Source organism: Peromyscus leucopus, chromosome 16_21, assembly GCF_004664715.2.
Source record: "Peromyscus leucopus breed LL Stock chromosome 16_21, UCI_PerLeu_2.1, whole genome shotgun sequence".
Taxonomy (NCBI): Eukaryota; Metazoa; Chordata; class Mammalia; order Rodentia; family Cricetidae; genus Peromyscus; species Peromyscus leucopus.
This window is the reverse complement of record NC_051084.1, coordinates 58,417,081-58,440,468: the sequence shown is the minus strand read 5'-3', so window position 1 is coordinate 58,440,468 and position 23,388 is coordinate 58,417,081. Positions and strand designations below refer to the sequence as shown.

At 40.2% G+C, this 23,388-nt stretch overlaps 1 protein-coding gene across 5 annotated transcripts in view; it reads right to left on the bottom strand.

The window, feature by feature from the left end:
• The window catches only part of Fam135a (family with sequence similarity 135 member A), an 81,402-nt gene extending 69,481 nt beyond the window's left edge, over positions 1–11,921 (bottom strand). For 2 of the 5 annotated variants that reach the window (XM_028867990.2, XM_028867993.2), the window contains exon 1: positions 11,751–11,921. The gene's annotated coding sequence lies outside the window, so the exon portion shown is untranslated. Of the gene's footprint in view, positions 1–10,139; positions 10,229–11,750 lie in introns of all 5 variants that reach the window. The other 3 variants (XM_028867995.2, XM_028867996.2, XM_028867992.2) reach the window with 2 other exon arrangements.
• Between the last annotated feature and the right edge of the window lie 11,467 nt (positions 11,922–23,388).

Here is a 23,388-nt window from a genome sequence, read left to right as displayed (position 1 = left end):
GTGGCGAAGTACAGATTTATAGAAATGTGTTAATATAAGAACTAGATAACAAGAAGCCCGCCATGGCCATAGTTTAAAAAATAACATTAGCCTGTGTGTGTTTATTTAGGTCCAAGCAGCTGCGGGCCTGGCAAGTGAGAGAGATTTGTCCTGACTTTGCCAGGAGGGACACAGGAAAACTTTCAGCTACATTCCTTCATTTTTTTTCTAGGCTGGAATACTTTCTTGACAGTGATCTAGTTTTGATCCCACAGACTAGGACCAAACTCTTAGACTGGCAAATAAGGGAAGGGTTGTGGATTCCAGAGTGTCTTAGCTGCTCAGACACTGCTCAGTTCTTTAATCTTATGATTCTTTGATACAGTAAATGCACTTCATCTATACCCTAGTGTATGTGGATCTCTCCTAACTTCTCTGACCTCATCTCCTAGCAGTCTGCCCTCTCCAGTCATACTTTACCCCTCTCTGTTCCTCAAGCACACTAGATGGCCCCAAAGTCTTTGTATTCATTTTTCTCTGGAGCACTCGTCCCTCCAGGTGTGCACATGACTCACTCTTTCACCTTCTCTTGGGCTAGACTCAAATACCAGCTTCTCAATTAGGCCTGCCCTGGCCACATTTTCCTGCAACAGCCTATTTGTTTTCTATGCACTTATGTCTCTTTAAAATATTAAAGACTATTGTAATAAGCTTTTTTGTCAGCCATCAGCTCACAAATAATGACAGAGACTTATTAATTATGAAAGTTTGACCTTCAACTTAGTCCTGTTCCACTAGCTCTTATAACTTAAATTAACCCATTTATATTAATCTATGTTTTGCCTCATGTTTGTTTGTTTTTTTTTTTACCTTTCTTTCATTCTGTATGTCTGATTCCCTCCATGTCTCATTGGCATCTCTTTGGAGTAATACATGCATCTAGATTCCTTCTTCTTTTCCTCCTTCTCCCTGGAAATCCTGCCTGTGTCTGTCTCCTGCCTAGCTACTGGCCATTCAGCTCTTTATTAAACCAATTACAGCAATATATTTTAGTATACAAATAACTCACAACACTTTACCTACTACCTTTTAAGAACAGGGTGTTGCTACATAGCCCAGGCTGGTTCTGAATTCCCAATTTTTCTACTTTTTCCTCTAAATAATTCAACTGTAAGCAAGTGCTACAAATCCATCTTTTTTACTCTTTTACATCTAAAATATAAACTTCTGTAAAGTGGGAAATTCTAGTTACTGTTTACTGAGTCATATCTATGGCCAGATACACGGAAGGTACTCAAATTTAATTATTAGTAAAATAAACTTAACTAATATTAAAGATTCCATAAATAGAACTGATCGTTTTTCTTCTATCTGAAATAAACCAACTTGGAAAAAGGAATTATGATGTGGATATGTTGAAAACAGGTACTGATGAATAAGCTGCTTTATTAGTGTATACTCAGAAGTTCCCTTTATTCCAATTTCTATATCCTGCTGTGCTTTTTGTATTTTGGATTTAAGTAAAGGAGATGTTTTTACTATCTCCTTTACTTAAATCCTTCCCTTTTCACTAAGTAACTTTAAAAAGAAATATGTATGTGTACAAATATGTAAATGATGCTTATATATCACTGTGACTTTCACTGTGACCCTCTAAAGCACAGGCAGTTTTATTTTTATGAATTGTTTAGAGGGGGAAAAATAACAAAAGAACTTAAAAGGTAAAGCGATGAAAGGGGAAAGAAAACTTTAGGACTCTCAGGGTCATTGAACATGTTTGTGACTCTCTTGTCACAAACTAGTGTTTCTCCATCTATGAAATGCTAAGCAAATGCTGCTTGGCTCCGTCAATTCTTGCTACCTCTCTGCAAGAGGAACCAAACATTTTCTGTGATCTCCAGTCCAGCCTTGCTGGCACAAAATTCTCAATAGGAAGCTGGAAGTCATTTTTTCCCCTAAAGGTGACATTTTTTTTTCCTCCTGCATCTGCCTCCTTCAGCAAATCCTACCTATGTGCGCCACCACAACCAGCAAAATATTACTTTTAAAAGTTGCCAACAAATTAAAAAACAAGGACAAAAACTGTGCACTGCAAACCAAATTCAAAAAGTGTAAATTCATTCTACAGATTAACAAAATGATTTCTAATTTACATAGATTTTTATGCCACTCACAAGAGAAGTCCTGATCCATCCTTTCTCAAGAACTGAAGAAATTGCTAGGAAGGATTTCTTTCCTTTTACCTCCATTATGCATAGGGCATTCTCTAGTGCAAGTACCTTCCTGCCATCTCCACAGCCATGAGCTTCCCAGCCTTTTGGACAGTCTAGGGCTGGCTCAGAGCCTATCAATTTAACCCTGGCCTCTGATTATACCAGAGTCAGCTGACTTACCCGAGACTAAACAGTTTATTCTTCTAGCCCTGGCAAAGCAGAATATAGAACTCAATAATCTGGAGGCCAATCAAACAGTAATCCATTCTGCCCAATTTCCTAAGTCACCAAGAGATAATTCAGTTGAGCAATCTACAAACTTCAATCCAGACAAGATGACTATAGTACTCAGTGAGAAATTCGTACTGAAAAGCCCTTATGGAGACAAGAAAGGATTTCCCCACCTCTGCCAAGCAAATCTGATATGCAGGGAGGAAAACACCTTGTAACACTTCAGGAAGTTAATTTTCTCTCCAAGAAAAAAAATTCAGTGATAATCTGAAAGTCATTCTTATTCTTTCTGAAATGCTCTGTCTAACATGGAGACCACAACAAAGAGGTGTCTAGTGTGACTGAAGAACTGATTTCTTAATTTAATTTCAATTTAACATGAAAGCCATGTTAGATTTCCCTGTTGAGGTTGCTTGACTAGGTATGGCTCCCACAGACTCATATTTGAATGCTTGGCCTATAGAAAGTGGCACTATTAGGAGGTGTGGCCTTGCTGGAGGTGGTGTGTATTGTGTGGGGGAAGGGGAGTTGAAGCCTTATATGCTCAAACTACACCCAGTGTGAGTCATGGTTCACTTCCTGTTGCCTGCAGATTAAGATGCAGAACTCTCAGCTCCTTCTCCAGCACCACGTCTGCCTGCCTGCCTGTGTGCTGCCATGCTTCTCACTGTGATGATAATGGACTAAATGTCTGAAACTGTAAGTCAGTCCCAATTAAATATTTTCTTTTAAAAGAGTTGCCATGGTCATGGTGTCTCTTCACAGCAATAGAATCCTAAGATTCCTATTAAGCATAGCTTTATTGTGCTGATACTACTTTAAGTACCATACATAAAGTATTAAAAATATTAGGGCCAGACATGGCATTACACACTTTTAATCTTAGCACTCAGGAGACAGAGGCAGGAGATCTCTGTAAGTTTGGGGCCAGCCTGGTTTACATGGCTAGTTCAAGGCCAGCCAGGGCTATACAGTGAGCTCTGTCTCTAAAAACAAAAACAAAAAAGGAATGTACTTAAATACACTGACATACATAATGGATTTTGAAGATTTAGTAAAAAAAAAAAAAATCATGTAAATATTTCATTTTTCTATTGACATGTGTCTTAGTTAAGGGTTCTATGACCAAAGAGCAAGTTAGAGAGGAAAGGATTTATTTGGTTTACACCTCCATATCACTGTTTATCATCCAAAGAAACTAGGACAGGAACTCAAACAGGGCAAGAACCTAGAGGCAGGAGCTGATGCTGAGACGATGGAGGTGTGCTGCTTACTAGCTTGCTCCCCATGGTTTACTTGGCCTGCTTTCTTATAGAACCCAGGACCACCAGCCCAGGGAGAGCCCACATTGGGCTGGGCCCTCCCGTATCAATCACTAATTAAGAAATACCCTAGAGCTAGATCTTATGTATCATTTTCTCAGTTTAGGTTTCCTCCTTTCAGATAACTCTAGCTTACACCAAGTTGACATAAAACTATCCAACAGGCCAGGCGGTGGTGGTGCAGCACTCGGGAGGCAGAGGCAGGTAGATCTCTGTGAGTTCAAGGCCAGCCTGGTGTACAAAGTGAGTTCCAGGACAGGCTCCATAGCTACAGAGAAGCCTGTCTCGAAAAACAAAACAAAACAAAAACAAAAAAACTATCCAGCACAACATGTCTTTTAAAAATATTTAAAATTTTTGATTTATGTGTATATATGGGTGCCCACAGAGGCCAGATTCCTTAGTGGCTGTGAGCTGCCTGATATAGAGTCTGGCAACCAAACTCTAGTCCTCTGCAAGAGTAGCAGTATTCTTAACCACAAGGCCAACTCTTCAGAACTTATACTGACATATCTCAAAGTAGTATTTTAGATAGAATACCCAAAATTATTATTAAAATTAATTTTACCTGTTTTCCCCATTTTTTCGTATTTAATATGCAGGGGCACACAATAATGGCATGCATGAGGAAGTCAGAGTACAATTTGCAGGAGTAAATTCTTTCCTTCTACTGTGTGAGTCATCACACTGGGAGTAAGTGTGATGTCTCATATGCTGAGACATCTCACCAGCCCCTCACAACTAACTTCACTTGTGTCTAAAATATGTGGTTACTAGAAAATTTTAGATTGCAGGCACTCACAAATTTCTACTGTGTATCATTCTATTCATACTAAGCTGTCTCATTAACTGGATTATGTATACACTAACTGCCCCAGAAGCAGTACTAAATACATAGTACTGCCATGCATAGCTTTTAAGAATACCAAGATACCAACCTCCCATCAGAGCAGTTGAGACATCAGTACCAAATAATTGCCAAGGGATGAACTTTAAGAAAGTACAAGAGATGCTCCTACATCATCCACACCGATCCTAAAACACTTCCTCAACTCACAAGTCATTAGTGTTTTAAAACACTGTGGATGAGGAAGCACCTGAAAGTGAGACAAAGTTCCGAAGTCCTTTAAGACGGACTGGAGACGACAGAAATTAACTGCTCTCAGGGAAATCAAGGAGCAGCCTTAACTCTTCAGCTTCGGGATCACAGACGCCCTTGGAACATTCTGTTTACTAAGGCAGATGGAAAAGGAGCTGAACAAATTGTAGATGCCATACTTTTTGTAAGCCCAAGGAATACAGGGGTCACCTTCCAGCAATGCTGGAGGCAACAGCTAGTTTCTGAATTCTACTTGTAATTCAGGAACTGTAAGATAAATGGAATCAGAACCTGTAATAGTGACAGTACAAACAATGATACCACCTACAGAAGAGAAAAAAAAAAAACAAAAAAACTCCTCGAAAGGCTCCTTGTTAGCATTTCATATATCATTTTCTCATAAAACATGAAATACTTTTTCCTTCAGTACTGCGGAAAAAGTTCATTTTTTCCCCAGCTAAATACTACCTAACATAGTTTAGCTTGCATTTAAGGAGCCATACTGTTATTAATGTTCATAATCATTTTAGTGAGAGGCTCACATTATGACAGACATGAAAACTGATCTCAAATGAAAGAACAGCAGATTCCTTCACATTCTAATAGATAAGTAAGAACTGAGACTGATATCTGGGATTTACAACCAACATTAGGAAGAATATCTAAAATGCAGAGTTAAATTTAAGTATGTTAATTAGAAATATGGTACAGAAATTTTCTAATGAGGTTAGAATGGAATTACCTCAAGGCATCTAAGAGCAATGAATATAAAGTCCGTGTCAATTTCCTGGGTTTCTCTAAAGAAATAATTAGGAGACCTTAAATAGGAGGAACCCTAAAAGTCTTCAGAATGCTGTTTTCTTGTAACTCAAAGTTCTTTTAATAATCCAGGTTTGTAGTCCACCAAGCAGTAAGAAGATGGGCCTCCTGATGGAAGGAATGCTTAGCTTTCCTGAGTTTCAGTCTAAATTTAGAACTCTAAATTTACATAACTACTTTGAGCTAATCTTGACCAAGTCATAAACCACAGCATATATATTGAAAACAATCAGCCAGTGACATCTGAATTTGCAGTCTTTGTATCAAGCCTGCTATCCTGTGTAAATTCTGGTCATGTGATTAAGTAGGCACTGGCTGGCTGATTCTGAATATCTGAGCAAATCTTATTTCTTAGGTTTATATTCCTTTTTTGGTTGGCTGAGGCCATGACATCCTATTCATCTTTTTTTGCTTCTTACAGGAGCTAACCATGCTCAGTACTAGATCATACCCTGCTCGAAATGGCTCAGCCAACCTGGCATGCACCAACCTGCAAATATCACCACCACATAGATAGCTTTTAACCTTTTCTTATTTGACTCAGAATCATTTGCATGTACATAACCTCAGCAGTAAAGCCACTCAGTTAAAAGGGTGACTCAGCAAATCCGAGCTCATCAGAGTTGTTACAATAAAGAGGACACATTAAGTAAGGAAAATCATATATCTAGAAAGTTTTGCTGGCATTCACTTATCAAAAGTAAACTCTCAACTTAGCATTTTACCAGCCATTTTCACACTGTGTGAATTACACAATATTTAAAACTATGGAATTTGATTCTCTTCTTTGGGGAGGAGAGAGAGGACAGACCTTCCAAAAGAATGGGAAGAGGAGCTTGACAGACATGTTTTGGAAAGCTTTGTTCTCCGCCAGTGATATCAAATATAGACCAAACGGTAAAGTAAAATAAAAGCAAATAAAATCACTTACAATTTGGCACAGCAACTCCCGCACTAGTAGCTTTAATTATGCTATTTGACTTATTTCTCCTGTAAGTCTAGAAATTGAGGATCAAAATGTTTGTTTCAATGTCACATAGAAAGGAGACTATTTCAAAGTCACATAGAAAGGAAATAGTGAAAAAAGACAAAGAATTAAAATGTGTTCAACCCCATTGCCTGTATTTGTACTTACAATACTCTAAAGTCCATACCAGTACTGCCGTAAAAACAGTTAATCATTATGAAGCCATAGATGAATGTGCCCACTAGAGGAAAAATCAAAACACAACACCAATAGGAAAAAATTACACTTACTAAATTAACTATATTCAGTCTCCCATGCACTGAGCAGTATTTCCAATGAAAACCTAAAGTTCCCACACCCACAGTTGCACAAACAAAAGTATACTTTGAAGAGATTGTCTCTTCTGGTTTCTTTAAAGCTTGTGTTTAAACAGTTGAATATTAGAAAGGAAATGCATTATTACTAATATTAGAACTGACATATTATATAGGCTCAAAAAGAATACTGATGATACTAGAAAACTGTGTCAATGGCATAAAAAAGGGCAGCAAATTTTAAGAAATACAATACAATAGAAGCATTAGTTATCCTGAGAGTTATTCTGTGTTTCCTTCTGTACATGATAACGGAGTGAACAAAGAACTTTTCATGTGACAATGGACAAACCCTACCTCCACTATTATTTGTACAATAGGAATACTCAATTTATTAAAAGCAGTTCATGCAAACTTAAGGATACATTAATGTAAAAACAATTCTGCCAACACCATAGGCTAGAAATCCTTTGAATACGTCATGCTATCATAAACCTTTAAGACTTAAGAACCACAGTTACAAAAGCCTAGTGAACCACAGTGATCATCTAATGTCTAGTTCAAGGGTGTGTTCAACAGTGCTTGAAATATTTGTTTGGTTATCTCAAGAGAAATCAAGACTCAGTAAAATGAATCACAACTTTCTAAAAAATATTGTAAGAAAAAATGTTTTCTTAACATCCTATGCCTCCTTGTAGTTGTTATTCTACTAGCAACTTTGATACCAGATCTGGACTCTACTTCAGATTTAAACCTGTTTCGCAAATGGAAATAATTTTATAATCCCTAGCTAGAAAAGTAAAGCTTAAAAGATAATATACACAAAGCACTACACTGGTTTGGGTACATGATGATCAATGAACAGCTGACCTTGTGATTTTTATAATTTTAAAATATCATTCTATTCAAGGAAATATCTATTGAAAATAATACAGATCAAGTAAAACTAGTAATAACTGCATTTTTCAAGTATATGGCTTGAAAACATCTTCCTTTATAGGACAGAGAACTTTAAATAGAGGATGATTAGCTCCAATTAAAATCCAATGAAAATCTTTGTAAAGGCTGGGGAAATCTACTGAAGATTTCAATTAGACATTCAAAGAATCTTTTTTCCTGATTTCACGCCTAACATTTCCCTGGCTCACCTGGATGAGGATTATTTCAAATCTCTTCTACAAGCATTAAATTACTTTCTAACCTTGTCTACCTGAATAGGGAACTATTTTTAAGTCTTAAAACTGAGTAAGGATGAGAGCAGTCTGGAGCTCTCAATTTCCAAAGACAACAGTGATAGCTGGGGGTACTCAGGCTTCCACAGAAGTGTTAGTTGGGAGTACACAGGCTACCCATGGTCCTACAGTGAGGTGATAATCCCTGACGGTGCTACTTACACACGAGGGGGGAGCAGCATTTCCAAGTCTAACTTATTGGCAACTAGAACATATCAATGACCATGTGTGACAGTCACCACTGTTCTAAAAACAATTAAGAATGCTGCACTTGCATTCTATAGGGCAACCTCAAGGGATTCAATAAAGGAATACCAATTCTAAGTCAGACTAAATTGTTGCTAAAGGCAGCAACAGAAATATTCTAGATGTCTATTGAGAACCCACTGTGTTTGGTCAAACCCAGATTTCTATATTCACAAGATACTTTAGAAATAATTTCTGTATTATGATTGGTTTGACAAAACTCCAAAATAAAATATACACTATAATTTTCTCAGAATGGTTTCTTGGTTGAGAGATAATTCACTAAGTTGGTTTCATAAAAACAAGAACTATTTAAGAGGTTATCTAAGTAGGAGATATCCTTTAATGGCACAGTATACCTGGCATCTTTATATATCTACTAAAGAGGTCAATTTTTATATTTAGCATGCCCTTGATAACTAAACAAGTGGTACATGTTTAAAAACTCCTAATCTCTAAAATATGAAACCACTGTGGAGGTGCCTCAGAAACTCCTGAAAACATGCACGCCGAACATGTGCATTTGAACTTTTTTGAAAGCCTCTGGATCCAGTAAGAATGACCTCTGTATCACCACTCTGCATCTGCTTCCTATTCATTCCTCAACCTTCTTCCTGACACTCAACACAAGCTGACCCTTCTCACTTGAAAAATCTATTCTCTATCTCCATTCACTTACTTAAATAAACACATGAGCAGATCACAAGTTCACTAAGTAGTTTTTTCCTCAATATCTCAATTCAAAGCAAAGGAAATCCTTGCCCTTTATATCTCCTAAACAATCTCTCCTGACCCGTAAGTCTCAAGGGATTATAGTTTACAGAAATTAAAGTGAACATACAAGACAAAAAAACTAGAGAGTAACTAAAGATAAAATTCTTTAGTTCCTTTGAGTGTCTGCTCCTGGCAAATAAAGCATTTATCTGTATTATATACTGAGTGATCCAATGTCTGCTCATTGTGTCTGAACATTAACTAATCTAATGTCCATAGTTCACTAGTATTCTACTAGATATTACATAGAAACCTGGGGGGGGGAATCAAACTGTTTAGCTTGATCTTAAGGGATTTAAGTAGTCAACTTTATTGTTACTAGTATAAAATTAAACAAAAAAAGTTATATATTTACACGGTAATTCTGTCTGTGGTGGCCCTAAGCATGTTCAAATGACAAGGGCTGACTACAGATAGATTACTGGGTTGCCAGCATTATTACTACACTCTACAGGTGGAGACACTGAGGTAGAGGTTAAGTGGCTTCTACAAACTACTACTGAGTTTTACTATGGGTTCGACTCTGTTGACATTTAGTCCTGTACATGCTGTATTAATATAGACCCCTTATTTAATTTCAAAGAAAATAAAAGTAGCTCACTATAATACTAAGAATGTGTAGATGGTGACTTTCTAATGGATAATTCCTTACAAATGAAAAGACCTGCTTTTAGGGGACAGCAAGCATCTTTGAGAAACAGCAATGATTTATTTGCATTTGAAAAAGCATTTAAAATGTTACAGGAAGGAAGAATTCTTCACTTCACCACACATGGGGAGAGCTAGCTCTTCTAAGAGAAATGTGGTTTACTAACAACAGGTCCTTCTGCATTCTACCTGTGAGCTACCTTGAATAAGGGGCTAAACTTTTTTTCTTTCTTTTTTTTTTTAAAGCCTTGGTATTTCCCTTCTTAAAATAGAAATCGAAAAATGTAATTCCTACCTGGCATAGATAACACAAGGAAGAATTTATTGTTTGTGGGCTGCTTTGAGATTCCAGAATAAAATACATAATCCGGTTGGTCTTCAACCCTAGAATAAAGGCAAGCTTTACTGAAAATAACTGTCTCAGCAGATGCCTCCAGAATACAATACTACACCATTATCAACAGAAACAGAAGTTTTAATTAAATTAGATCTGGCTCGAAATGAAGGGAAGAAAGGCTCCCAAGTTTTTTTTATTAAGTTCTTTTGCCCAATTCAAAAGATTAATATTTCTATTCTCCATTGTTCCTCCTCAGTGAGCAGTGATCCTATTCTTGTTAGCAGAAACAGACATTTATTAAGCGAACTTAAAATGATGCAACCAACAGTAACAGGGAGTATAAAGACCAAATCAATACATTTTATATAGTAATTTTTGTTAAATTTCATTTAAGATTTGTTCCTGGACAACTGTATTTACTAGAGCATTAACCTTTGCCAAATCTTAACTCTTTATAAATGGCCAGACTGTTTCTCATAAAATGAACTGGTATACGTTTCTTAAAGATTCAAATAAAATGTACTGCCATTCTTTAGATGATATTTTCAGGAGAAGAAAGATGAAACTGATTTCTCTGGAAGCTGCACTAGGGATACTGAGCATATGTAGAAAGCAGAAGAGACAACAGCGTGTTACAACTCTTTAGGGATGTAATAAAAAGTAAAACAAATGGACTGAATGAAAAGGCTACATCCTACAAATAAGAAAAAGGAATTTTAACGGATGAAAAAAAAAAACAAAAACTACCCAAGATTAGAGAATAGAAATCGGTTCAGCATGGAGGTTTAGGGGCCACTGGACAGAGAGCAATGAATCAGGGTACCAAAACAGAAGTAAGAGAGTGGGGGGCCTCCGAAGGCAAGGTGGAACAGAGAACCCGAGCGCAGAGGGATGCTTCAGCACAGCAACAAAACAAGCAAAAACCCACCCTCCCACAAGTCAATAACTGACAAAAGAGCTAGGATGAAACACCAAAGGAGGAAAACAGTGTTAACAGTTGAGAAAACCTGGTCAGCGATGGCCAAGCGGTATCGACCGGGGGGGGGATGCACAGTCGAGGGGAGCAAATCGCGCAGAGCAGGACCGACAACGAGGGACCGCCGGGACCAAAGGGCACCCGGGAGCGGGTGAAAGCGAGTGAGGGTCCGAGGGCCAGGCGGCGAAGGGCGGGCTGGACCCTGGCCGCGATGTACGGGGGAAGGGCCGGCAGGGAGCACCCGGCTGCGCGCCGCGCCCCTCGCGTCCCCGCCGACCTTCAAGCGGGCCCAGGACCCGGCTCCGACCGCGGGCAACCGGCAGAGGCCAGGGCCGTGAGAGCCGGACCAGACGACGAGGCCGCTTCCTGTCCGGCCGCCGTGGTGGTGGGGGGGAGAGGGACCCGGACCGGGTCGCGCGGGGTCGGGCGTCGCGCGGGCGGTGAGGGGCTCTCACCTCTCAACCCGCGGGGGGCCTCGGCTGGCGCCTGGGCGATGGAGGCGTTCTGCGTCCAGCGGGAAGGCGTCCTCACCCAGGTCAGCACCATCCCGCCCCGGGCCCACCCCGGCCCACCCCACCCCACCCCGGACTCACATCGCCATCGCAGCCGCCGCGACCACCGCACAAGCCGGGAGTCAGTTCGTCCGTCACCGGCGCTCGGGCTCCCGGCCCAGCGCCGCCGGCGAGCATGCGCAGTGGCCTCGGTCCCCGAGGGAGCGCAGCCAGCGAGCGATACCTGCGTTCAACAGGTCCCGGCCCGCGGCCCCGCCCCTGCCTGGCGCTCTCCCCTCCCCCTCCGGCTACGCCCCGCCCTCTCGGGCCGCGAGGCCCCGCCCACTCCGGGGCTCCGGGCCCCGCCCCCCGAGGAGCCACCGCCGCCTGGGCCCGCGCCGGCGCCAACCGAGATTTTCAAGATTGGGTCCTCCTTTCCCGGCTCGCGCTCCCGAGTTCCCGCGAGAGCGGGAGGCTTGCGTCACTCAGAAGCGCGAGCCGGGTCGGGGTGGGAGTTGGAGGGGCCCAGTGCGGAGCGCTGGTCAAGAGTCCAAGGAGCCAGAAGAGGCCGGAAAGGAGAGTTTAAGACTGTAGAGATTGCGCTTGAAAGTCACTCATTCTCCAAAGTCACTTCTTCTGCCCTTGCAGCCCTAGCTGGGTTCGGCCCCTGCGCCTCTTGTGAGGGCAATAGGCAAGGAAGCTGCCGAGGGTCCCTGCTGCCCTTTGCGGGGCTCATGTGTGGTTGTGGCGATGCTGACCCATTGGCTTCTTGAGTGATGGCATCTAAATAGAAGCCTCCGGATCTGAAATTCCATTAACAGAAGCTCGTGTGAAACAGTCCTTCATGGACTAACTTCATCCCCTGCGTCCCGCTGTCCCAGCAGAACATTTTATAGCGTGTGAAGGCAGGGTTGCAGAACATTTCCTAAATGGATTGGAAGGACGGATAGTGGCGATGGTTATATATAATGTGAGTGGACGTGATGCCGCTGATCTAAAAATAGTTTTAAGAAACGGCAAGGTTTGTGTACATTTTGCTGCAACAAAGATGAACGAAACCTTTCTGTTCACTTGGCAGTACTGATGTTGCCCTATGCCTTAGGCCCTTTTTGAAGTCGAGTGTTAAATATGATTTACCCGTTGGCTTTTCATAATTTTTGAACAAATTTTAAACAGGATTGGGATGCCTCAGTTGCTCTATAATAACCAGTCTGTTGACATTTGCATAAATGACTCTTGTCTTATATAGACAGAGTCATAGATACTAAGTGGGTGCCCACAGTACACAGTATGACTATTGGAAGTTATATTTCTTTAACAACAAATATGACACTGAAACGGAGGAAAGCGAAGTTTGAGTATAACACTTCCTTTATGGGTACAACAGCTGTAAGTCCAAAGGGGAAATATATGCTTCCTAATGTCATGATGTTATTTCATGACTTGGTGGCTGGCCATGGTCTTTTTGGAAAAAGCGTGAAACAAGAGTAACCATGCTAATTCTCCAGTTAGAAATAAAGTGTCCGATTGTGTTTTGTGGTTCTCACCTGTAATCATTGCACATGACAGGTGGAGGCCAGCCTGGGCTAGGGAGAGATATCCCGTCTCAATAAGTGAATGAATGAATTCCCCTCCTTTTTTTTTAAGTTGATAATGTTACTTGCATCTGGTTGTTAATTGGAGATAGGAGTGAGAAGACTTTACTGCTTGATCTAAGTGAATGCATTAAGGGAGAAGATTGTAATCTATATAAAAGACATACAGGTTTGCCGGGCAGTGGTGGTGCATGCCTTTAATTCCAGCACTCGGGAGGCAGAGCCAGGCAGATTTCTGTGAGTTCGGGGCCAGCCTGGTCTATATAGCATGAGATCTGGGACAGGCACCAAAACAACACAGAGAAACCTTGTTCCGAAAAATAAGTAAATAGATAGATAGATAGGTAGATAATAAATAAATGCAGGTTTATAATGCATGTGCCGTAGTCTCTTTAATAATACATTACCAAGGAAACCATGATACTGCATAATTGATTCAATTGCAAAGTAGTTTTTACTATACAGTGTGAAAAGGGGCAAACAGTTACTTCTGGATTGCAACTCAGATTATTTGGGTTTTCAAGTGACAAAGCATTTGCTTGGATCTGATCTGTCAGACAGGAGACATTCCTCCCACCACCGTACCTCTGAATCACTCCTCTAAAGTATAATTATCTAGTATCAAGTGACAGCCATGACGTGACTTCATGAATTATGCGCTTCTTTATAAGCCTAAAGCTTGCCATGTTTTTTTGTAATGTTATATTTATGCTAATTATCACTAGCTGTGTGATAGCAAACACTTCTGGGCAACTATCTCATTCTTCTAATGACTCATGCCTTATCTCAAAGCATGATCTTTTAGCCAATTCCAGCCACGAATCTTCGGTTCCCACCAGACTGCTTTTCTTAGGTAGCCTGATGAATCTTCGTAGCTCAAACAGAATTCTGACCACTTCCCTTTTCCCTTTGTGCAGAGATCTGTCTCCCACAATCTTGTAGGTTCTAGCAGTTTGCAGATTCACTTACCAAGCCTAGAACCTCCCAGTCATATTGGATGCTGTCCTGGGTCTCCCATCTATTTCGTTTCCATATCCTGTTTCAGTTTTCAAATACTTCTCTATTTTAAAACTGTTTTCAACTCCAAGGAAAAGTCTGACTTGGAAAAAAGGAAATCACTTCTAGTGAGACTAGAGAAAGTGATTTAAAGCAGAGTGTTAATGGAAATGAAGGAAATTTGTCAACTTTAAATTATTTGTTGCATGACAAGATTATTTGATAATATTGTCTAAAATAATAGATAAAAAGAGCAACCAGTGCTCCTAACCCCTGAGCCATCTCTCCAGCCCCGAGGAAAATTTATTCTTAGAAAGACCTTTTTACAAAACAAAAGTTCCATGCATCTGAATATTTCTGTCCCAAAATAGATTAATTGACTTCCTAGGCAATATCTACAACTAATGCTGGACATCCCTTAAAAATGCATACAACTCTAAACTCCAGTGTCCATACAGAATGCAAAATTAAACACTTAAAAAATCTTTTCATGGCATTATGCTCAAACTGGACAACAAAGGATATAGCTACCTTTCCTAGAAATTGACAATTAACCCAAAATTTTTCTTTTCAGAATAAAGACATCTTCGCCCATACCCAGCAGGAAGCTATTTTAAGAACACGACACCCACATTCCCAAAGAGGTGGTTGGTGTGGGGAGGGTGGTTTTTTTTTTTTTTTTTTTGGTCTTTTAATGGGTTTTGGGTCTGGGATAACTTTCATTGTTTAGGAGGGTTGGTTACAAGTTGTTATTAAGGGTTAGGAAAAGGGCTAAACAAAGGAGATTATATTTAAGGTTCTTGTTTTTTTTTTTAAAAAAAAAAGGCAATTACTAGTTTTAAATACTTTACAATGGATTGGATTTTTCATATTGTATACAAATTATATATATTGAGATTGATATTGTTAGAAAATGCTATACATATAAAAAAATCTTTTCAATAGGAAGGTTCTTCTTTACAGTTCTAGATTTTACATTGGAACCATCATTATAAACACAGTAGCCAGACAAGCCATAATGATAAAACTACATTTTTATATTCCAGCTACCATTGGGCTTAATTTCCTTTATTGTCAATTACAAATTTGTTTATCCTTATGTTTCCTGTTTTTTGAAATGTCTTATGAGTTGCTGGATTTACCCTGGGTGCAGAGAAAGAAAACCATACAGTATCATGAAAAACAGGAATCTAATTTTTAATTGTTTCCAGATACTAAGCAGACCCTGACCCTGCTTAGCTTCCAAGATCAAAGGAGGTTGATCAAGTTCAGTATGGCATGGTTGTTGACTAAAAATTCAGTTTTATCTTGAAAGGCTATTTAAATCACTTTTCTAATTAAAAAAAAAAGCAATTTAAACTAATCTAGGTCAGTAGAAATTGTCAGCTTTTGGGTGATTGTATTTGTTGAAACATCTTGAACAAGAAATTTGCAACATGCTTACTTCTGCAGGTTGAGGGAAAATAGTCTTGGTGATGGGTTTTCTTTTTTGTATCATCATCAGAGGATGTAAGACTACATTAGCAATAGGTGTGTACGTGCGATAACATTCACCTTTAATCCCAGCACTTGGTAGTCAGATGCAGGCAGATCTTTGTGAGTTCAGGGCCAGTCTGGTCTATATAGAGGGTTCCAGACCATCCAAAACTATCCAGAGACCCTGTGTTTGTGAGAGAGAGAGAGAGAGAGAGAGAGAGAGAGAGAGAGAGAGAGAGAGAGAGAGAGAGAGAGAATTAAGAGTAATGATTTTGCTGCCCATTTAAAAGTATTTTTCCAGTCATTTCTATGTTGGTTTTACATGATTCTATAAACACTGTTGTTAAGATTGAAATGTATAGATAGGAAGATTACATGTAGCATATAACCAATTCCTCTCCATTTTCCTTTGAGAAAGTCCTGGAGCTCTAAGGTGCCATAGTGACTACAGGTGATAATAATTTATATGCTTGAACCTTGCTGAGATTACATCTTCAGTATTTTTATCATCTACACATTTGTGAAATGCTGGTTAACTTAGCTGTAATCATTTTTTCTATATGTTAAATATCACATTGTATACCTTGAATATGTATATGACTTTTATACATCAGTTATACCCAAATAACATTCCTTGCTTTTTTTCTTGCTTTTATCCCCCTTCCCCGCTCTGTGCCCTTTCCCTTTTTTTCCTGGCATTTACCGTCTATTGGTATCAGATTTATACCGACTTTATCAAATAATTAGAAGTGTTTTTTTAGTTATATCATATAGTATTTAAGATAATTTATCACTTTACCAGTATGACCCTAATTATTTTTTCATTTTCTCACACTACGTAGCACTTAATTTTTCCCCTTATATCTGAATATATCTATTAGTTAAGACATAAAGCGTATGTTTGTAAAGAGCATAGTCAAAGTGCATATGGATTATGGCAAAAAGTTCTACATAGGTAATAACCTGTGATTTAATGAATGTATCTCTCTATAAAATCTCATATATGTGTCTATACATATATGTATGCACAGTGAGAGCCCTCCAACCCATCTCTGTTCAATCTGAAAACATTATTTTTCCTCTTTATGGCTTTCAGCAACATCACCCACTACTTTGCCACTGAATCTTAATACTGCTTAGATTATGAGTTTTAACTATGCTTTGATGGAATTCTTTATTTCTCATTGTTTTGAAACATTTGCTTTGAACATTTTGTATCATTTTGTTTCAAAAATTGTAAACGACCAGTTTTGACATCTGTATGTTGTTTTATGTATGTACAAACCAGACAAGTTGTAAGTTTTCTGTGCAGGGTATATGCTAGTAGTACTAATTTTCTTTTAAAAACAATACCATAAGGGGCTGGCGAGATGGCTCAAGGGTTAAGAGCATTTGCTGCTCTTGGAGAGGACTGAGGTTCAGTTCCCAGCACCCACATAGGATCCCAGCAACACAACCATCCATGGTTCCATTTGCAGGGGAACCCGATACCCTCCCTCTTCTGATCTGTAAAGGAACCAGGCATGTACTTGATTCCCATACACACATAGGCAAATACCCATACCCACAAAATTAATAAATCTTAAAAGAATTACTGTATATGCAATATACTTGTCAGGAGTTTTGTCTCTTCCAGACAAACACAACACACTTTAATAGTTCTTCAGAACAAATGACACCTTCTAAGTTTGCTTCAGCTGTGCTGCTCTGGAAGAATCACAATCTAAAAGCTCAGCTGTAAAGTGATAAAATATTGGCAACATATTGTGATGTTGTGAGCATCACCATGCACCACAAAAAGCACACATGTTGTCTTTGGCTTAGCACTTATCACATGGAAAGAATTCAATAGAAAATTAACTATCATGGGAGAGCAATCGAAGAGATACCATGATAGAGGGAGAAACCAGGTGCTAGGGAAGTTCCCAGGAATCCCCAAGGATGACCCCAGCTTAGACTACTAGCAATAGTGGAGGCAGTGACCGAACTGGCTAACCCAGTAATCAGATCAGTGAATACACTAGCTCCAGTAACTAATGGAAGCCGATGCAGAGATCCATAGCCAAACACCAGGCCAAGCTCCAGGGGTCCAGTCGAAGAGAGAGAAGAGGGATTCGATGACCAAGGGCATCAAGATCATGATGGGGAAACCTACAGAGACATCCAAACCAAGCTCGTGGGAACTCATGAAATTTAGATCAACAGCTGTGGAGCCTCCACAGGACTGGACTAGGCTCTCTGCATAGTGAGATAGTTGTGTAGCTTGATCTGCTTAAGGGGCCCCTGGCAATAGGATCAGAATCCATCACTGGTGCATGAGCTGGCTTTTGTAGCCCACTACCTATGATGGGACACCTCACACAGCCTTGAGGCAGGGGGAGGGGCTTGGACCTACCTCAACTGAATGTACCATGTTCTGCTGACTCCTCATGGGAGGCCTTACCTTCTTGTAGGAGGGAATGGGGGGTCGGTTGGGAGGGGGAGGCTGGAGGGGCAGGAGGAGGGAAGAGGGGGATCTTTGAATGGTATGTAAAATGAATAAAATATTTTCTTAATTAAAAAAAAAGAAAATTAACTATCATTTGATTTTAGGAGGACTTTTTCCCTAAAATAAATTTCCTTATGCCTTAACCTTTAGGAAATTTATCTGTGTTTGTGTTTTTATAAGTTAGCAGAGTTCTTACCTCTAAAGACTCTTTTATGGTTACTCCTGTGAAAAGGTGGAGCAGGGCGGGGTGGGGGGAGGGGCCACGCAAGCAGCTGTCTCTCTCTCTCTCTCTCTCCCCAGCCCTTGATTCTTCTCCATATGCATGTTTGTTGGGAGAAGGGTGATGGAAATTCTGTCACTTGGCATGCTTGCAACACCAGCTGCTAGAAGGAAAACAAGCCGGTGAGTCAAATCGCTTTAGACAGAGAGGCACACGGTCACGACTCTGATACCAGGAGAGGCAGAGCCGCTCACTTTGCAGTCCTGTTTCATGACAAACTGTCACTGTGGCTTTCTCTCTTCATACTCTCGAAGTCAGAAGGGGGCTTTGTGAATGATGGCCAGCCTTCCCAGCTTCATCAAGATCCAGGCAGGCGAACCGTGACCTTTTGTAACAAGCAGGGCAGTGCCATACAAAAGAGAAACACAAAAACAATTGTGTTGAAACATACAAAGCATCTTTCTGCGGGTTGGGCCCTCGGAGGCCTTTGAAGTATTGGAAACCTGAAGACAGATTTTTTTTCCAGGACGTTCAGCCTTCAGCTGCAGCACCCAGGGCAGATTACTGGTTGCTAAAATATGAATATAAAAACACCTGACTCACCAAATTATTTCCTAGAATAGTTAGCTGGGTGGAGGCTCAGCCAGTTAATAACTAAACCCAACCCTCAAGTCTGTTGGCAAAGGGCATATTTAAGCTTAATGATGCTGTATCCACCCAGAAAGATAAACGAGGCTTTGATATCCTGTTCTGTCGGCTGGGGAGAGGAAAATGACTCATTAGCCACCTGGGACACAGAATGAGTGGCCTGCGTTGGAGATACTTTGAAAGGTGAGTAGATGTGCGAAACCAGTCTTCCAGAGGTGGCTCTAAGTAAAGCCTGAGGCACATGATGATTCAGGAGATGAGCCTGTCAAAAACGGTGCAAGAGAATCATGAAGTTGAGCAAGCTAACCTTTCCATTATGAATATGCAAACCAAGTGTTATGCTGGCTTGGAAAAAGAAAAACTAGTTGAACATGTCCACAGCCCTCGAAGGTTTTCTATCTGAATGCTATTATGCTAAGTCACCTAAAGTACGGGAAGTGTACACATTTCTCCCTTTATCGCTTATCTTTGCCTGTTGTCTTACTCAGTTTTGAGTACTCTAAGGTGATATTCTGACAGAATTTCATGCAAGCACATAGTTCTGAGGGGTCACTGTGTCACATCTAACTCTCTGTGTTGGGTTTTTACTATTAATAATTAACAAGTATGACAGCAAGTTTAGCCATCTGTATCAAATTTCTGCCATATGGTTCAGAATTATTTGGGGCATGGAGCACTTTAGAGTAAATAGTCTTAGCTCACTTGGACATAGTCAGTGTAATTTTGCTAAAGCAAAAGGCTAACTATGTAGAAAGAGTTCAAGTTTTTAAGATATTACTGGTAATCGTATGCAGCTATAATACATACTTTTTAATATTCAACTGGCTGTGAGTCAGGTATCAAAAGTATCAAAACTGACATTTTTAAATGTAGAGCAGAAGTTGGGCGTGGCGGCATATGCCTGTCATCTCTCTAGCACTTTCCGCAAGAGGGTCAAGAAGTCAAAGCCATCCTTGCTTAGATCACTAGTTTGAGGCTAGTCTGGGTGGGATACATGACATTCTATCTCAAAAGAAAATAAAGTGGACAGAATCTTTCTGGTCCTACTACTCAGAAAAATGATACGCTGATATTAATAAACTGGAATAAGTTCCCACCCCTTTTATAATAAATTTTCCCCGGTACAGAAGAAATAATCCCATAAGTATTATTAAAAGTAATTCTTTCTGAATGAGGGTAGCACATACTCTAATACATAACATATGGATAACAAAATGAACCATCTAGCATATGTGGGTGTCTCTTTTCCTGCTCCATCGCCTCTTGTATTTCATGTTTACTCAAGCTACGCATGAAATCATTCAGAACTTCATTGAACTTAAGTGCATGAGATAACCGAACACCCCATCAGCAGCATTTACTCCTGAACCGCCTCACTTCATGTTCTACTGAAGTAAAGATCTTCATTTCTAGAATAAGCTAGAATCTTATAAATCAGACTATGGTTAAGGCCTCTGAGATTTTGTTTAACTGAGCATGCATGCCTTTTGATAGGTTTCATTCTTAAACCTTTGAGCATCTAGTTTCCTATTTCATACACCACTGTGCGTCCCTCTCATCTAACAAACACCTTTTGGGGCAAGTTTAATCACAATAGATGTAACTCAGTAGTTGGGCCAGTCTAGTTACAGGCAGGATGTAACTCATATGGAGAATTCTGTTGTGCTGGACAGACTGTTTGCCAGCTGGGGATCAGGGGGTGGGGGGTACGTCTGCCTCCTTCCTTGGTTTCCCTACAGTAGGTTTCCTATGCATGCCTATAGTAGGCCCTGTAATGCAGGACTTCCAGAAGCTGTGGTTGGCACCAGGTTCTTTGTAAGAAAGAGATGCAGGGCATCTGGCAAGGTACAGGGTGTAGGATAACTTACGGTGAAGGGATGCTTCCAATAGAGAGGAAAAGGATAGTCGGAGAATTCAAGGGCTTAGGAACCGTATTTTCTTATGCAGTGGCCATGTGCATGTGTGTGGGTGCGTGTGTGAATGTCTACTCAGGAAGGAACTGCATTGTGAAATAACCCCACGTGCTGCCTGTCATTCTGTGAAAGACAACAATGACAAAAAAGACTATGTTTAATAATGTCATAACAGGAAACAACACAATGGAAGCTAGAGAATTATGATGTGGAAAAAACATCTAAGAACTTAGAACAAAAGAGGCTAAAAATTGACTACAATCCTGTGTAATTGAAGTTGAGAATAAATATAAAGAGAGTTCTAGGCATTAAAGGAATAAAAGATTCAACCACTCGCCAGATTTTCAAAGTGTCTGTAGATTTTTAGTATTTTCATCTATATATTATCTTTATATCGCAACTCTTTTCTTTTTCATTTTCTTTCGTTTTTTTGTTTGTTTGTTTGTTTGTTTGTTTTGAGACATGGTCTCTCTGTGTAACCTTGGCTGTCTTGGAATTCACTATGTAGGCCGGGCCGGCCTCAAATTCTAAGAAACTCATCTGCCTCTGCCTCTTGAGTGCTGGGATTAAAAGCGTCTACCACCCCATGCTCAGCTGTATTAAAACTTTCTTTTTTTTTTTTAATATTAAAACTTTCTTAAAGTCAAATAATAGCAGCGAGGAACTGAAAAATTTGGTGGCACAGGTTTCAGAGACTTGAGAGCGTTACTAGTTTAAAACAATCGAAAGGGTGCAGAGAAATTGTACCACAGAATGAAATGTGTGTCATGTTTTACTTTAGTCACATTAGAAAAAGGCTTAACTACTATTAAGACATAAAAATGACATATACATGATGATGTATTGGAGAGCTGTTGATTTATTTTGGGATAATATTTAATAGGAACACTTCAGAAAATCATCTGTACCTACATCTAACCTAGGTGTATACAGGAAGAAGCTACTGACGCCACAACTTGTCACACAAGGTGAGCCATGGCAGAAAGTGTAAAGGAATAAGGTTCTTTGCCACAGTATCTAATTTCTTATAACCGTTTCCCATGACCTGCATGGGCTATATTTCCCTTTTTTGCTTTAGGCACAAAACACCTCTGTTGTTTTTTCATAAACTTCTTCCTTCCTTCCTTCCTTCCTTCCTTCCTTCCTTCCTTCCTTCCTTCCTTCCTTCCTTCCTTCTGTCTGTTTTTCTTTTTAGTAGTTGAAGAAAGGCTTTTACTGGGGGTGGGCAAACACATGCGGCAGACACACAGAGAAAAAGATGCTCTGCAAAGCAGAGGTGGGGCTCTGGAAGCCGAGAACTCCAGTCTCCTCTTGAAAACTGGGGCTTAGGCCTCTGAGGAGCTTCCCTCCCCTACTTTAGGGTTAGTCTGTTAGAAGACAGATAGGATGGTTGATTGGCCCACAACTATTGAATGACATGTTCTGATCTTATTGAGTCAGTCCATTAGTGGGGGGGGGGCACCTGGTGGGTGACAATATCCCATATGGCCTTTGGTTTCAAGCTGCCAGGCTTTGTCTCAAATCAGGAGGGTGAGGAAGTAGCCAACCATCTTGGAAATTTGTCACCTTTATTACCCAGCCATGGCCCCTCTTCCTATCTTTCTGCCTATCAAGGAGTGTTAGATTATTAAAGAGGCAACTGTAGAGAGACAGAAAGAGAAGCTCCGTCTGACCTTAGTCAGAACAATGTCTCTTCGTGGTGATAGGCATTTTGTCACCCACCTGTGTTGATGGCCAAAATACCTATAGGGGAAGATGGGACACTGCCTCTTATAGGAATGGAAACGAGTGAGAAATGACTTCCTTAGTCCAAAAGGGAAGCTGGGAAGTGTAGTCCTTCAGCAGGACATTATTAGGGAGTCTAACTCCTGGTCTCTCATTTCCTCTCAAAGGTCACCCTAACTGCTGTTAGGGGACTTGGGGGTGACAACAGCTCTTAGCTGCTTTGAGCTGACAAAAGGTCAAGGATGAAGGCGCAGCAGTCAGAGTGCTTCAGATGAGGGTCTACCTAGGGGGCCAAGATAAAACTCAACCAATGGGGATGATCCAGGGCATAAGGCAGCCATCTGGGGATGGTGTGCATCTTTGGAGCTTGTCATACGAGTGGAGTAGCATCACACAAGAAGTGAGATGGTTAGCAGTCCTATAACTGAGAGCATAGTTAGAAAAATAGTTGGGGAAGTTTTGTACTTAGAGGAAAAGAATGGGCAAGAAAACCAAAGAATGCTTTGCAGGTTTTGTCATAGGCATCAATGAGATTAATGATTTTACCATTGACAACCATAAGATGTACACCACGGAGTGTGCGTTTGTTTGGTTCAAGAGTTCATTCAAAAAACCTTTCATCCATCAGTTTAAGTTGAGAAGTTGGACACTGAGTTTTTGTTTGTTTGTTTTTAACTGT